Consider the following 2,718-nt stretch of genomic DNA (forward strand, 5'->3'; position numbering starts at 1 on the left):
CGTCTGCCGCGTCTAGTTGGACGCTTGAATATTTTGAATCCATTCGCGCACCCAGAGCGAAATTGACGCTCGTAAAAAGCAAAAGTTTGAAGCGAAATTGACGCGCGTCTGAGGCGAAATCCGCTTGTCTGTTTGCACATGGCTGATGTTGATCGAGCATTCATCGAGAGAGTTACAGCATCGGAGCGAGGATCACCCTTTAGATAGTGTGTGTGTGTGTAAGATGTTTACACTTGCACTTTTCTTATATTTCAAGACTCAAGTATTTGACATTTTGGGAATGTAACAAATATTGACATGACCTACAGTTGCATATTTGTTTTCAGAATGGGATTTTTCCTGTTAACAGGATTTACTGTTTTTCTGACTTCCTTTTCTGACCTTATACTTACCATACATGCATAAATATGTAGGCCTACATATCATACTTGCCTGTTGAGAGGAGTTTATTTCAGCATCATATAAAATAAACAATAATGATAATAATAATATTAAAGCAAACACAGCTCTGGTATCGGAATAGTATCGGTATCGGCCGATATCCAAATTCAGGTATCGGGATCGGATCGGAAGTGAAAAAATGTGGATCGGTGCATCCCTACTATAAACCAAATGACTGTTACATAAAGTCACAAATCTATGTGCTAACTAGTTAGCCACACACATACCTCAAGCAGAAGGGATTAAACAAATCGGAATGGGTGGTCCCGGCAATGACGCACAGGCGGTGACCACACACACACACACAAACAGTGCATTCAAATCCCTTTTTATACGCTCCCTCACAGAATATTATTAGACACTACATTACCCACGAGCATTAAACTAATTAAAAACGAAACTCGGTACGTCCCACCACAATAGCATTGAAAACTTTGGAACCTTAGGTTTTTTTCTTACCCTCGTAACCGTGTATATACGAGGCGGCATACCATTTAAAACCTTTCTCTAGCTTGCTTGATGGGGCTTTGCTTGTTTTTTTGCAAAAACGATGAACATCATTAATGATGATCTTCGGAAGATCCTGGAGACAGCGAGTGTAGTAAGTAGCCATTGCCATAACCAGAAACGAGTGATATGTAATACGTAGAACGCGGAAGTAGTTGTGCAAGTTGCGCATTTGATCGGTGAGTGATGTAGATGATTGCTGCGCTTGCAATAGGGCGCATGTTACTGAAAGAACGAGCAGAGAGAGAGAGCCCCGGTCACTGTCTTCAAACTGTCTTCTCTCTCGCATATTAAGCAAAATCAATTGAGAATTGACACGATGGTAAAAGATCGGAAGACCGAAGTTTCACGTGGAGCATTCAGATATTTATTTACTGAATTACCGCTGGGTGTGAATTCCCAGCTAACACAGTACGTTGTGACAACGTCGTCAGTTAGTCGTCATTTGGTCAGCGTGACGTTACTTTATGACAACGTTGTGAGGACGTCGTGGTAAAGTTCCATTTTCTTATAATCTTGGCTAACGTTCCAGAAACGTTGTGGGCACGTCCTCAAAAGACATTGCTAGTTTATCCCATGGAAAAAGTTGTAGAGACGTGGTCAACTGGTGACCAGATAACTTAATAAAATCTTTGATGAATTAAGTAGGCTACCTTTCCCATATATCCAAATGGCATATATCACTAGGATAATACTTGTAATGCAATTTTCTTGAAAGTTATCTGGAGACAAGTTGACCACGTTTCTACAATGTTCTCCATGGGATAAACTAGCGACGTCTTTTGAGGACGTGCCCATGACGTTTCTGGAACGTTAGCCAAGATTATAAGAAAATAGAACTTTACCACGACGTCCTCACAACGTTGTCATAAAGTAATGACTAAATAAAACAATGCAACTACACAAACAGGCTTTAAAAGTTTTATTACAATAGGAATAACAGAACAAAGATTTTTACAGCATTAAAAAAATAAATAACTGCAAATAGTTTTAAAAGCAGGACCAATAAAAGAGAGAGAGAGAGGGTTGGGGGAATAAACTATTTTGGAGTAAAACACTCTTGTGTGTCATTCATCTTTCACCAATCTGTGTCTTTCTTGTAATGCTGACACTTGGTCCTTCCAAACCAGCCAAATGAGGACATCTTTAAAACATTTGAACACCTGTATAATAATGATCGGAAATTAAATTAATAATGACAATAATAATCATCATCATGCGCAAAATACATGCGCTTCTCCAGTCCGAAGATATCGACTAAAGTTTTTTTTCTAAGGTAATTTCACTTCATGCCCCTTCCACATTGAATAGCATCTCATCCTTACATGACTGTTAAAGTTAACTTACATTTTCGTTAACCTTAATCTGTGCTCTAAAAACCTTCATTATTGCCGCTGCTATCAGTTGCGCGGATACAATGTCCTCGCGCAGTCTTCACTCGGACGCGAGCTTCAATTACCCCTTATTTACACTGCACACGTTTGCTGCGCATTACGGCTGCGACGCGGCTACCGGAGCTGATCACGCCCATTCTAGTCAATGCTTGTGTGTGTTTCAGAAGGGGCTCTCTGTGCCGCTTCGCTAAAGATAGGCGCCTAGTCTATTTTTGACGGATTCCGCGTCCAAGCCGCACCGTAAATACAAAATAAAAGTAAAAAAACATTGTCAAATTCAAAATAAACACCCTGTGCAAACTCCCAATTGTATTACACACCAATATCCTTGGTATAAACCTATGTACTATAAACCCAAAAATCAAGAAAAAACACG

Source organism: Leuciscus leuciscus (assembly GCF_965113295.1).
Source record: "Leuciscus leuciscus genome assembly, chromosome: 9".
In the NCBI taxonomy this organism is placed as follows: domain Eukaryota; kingdom Metazoa; phylum Chordata; class Actinopteri; order Cypriniformes; family Leuciscidae; genus Leuciscus; species Leuciscus leuciscus.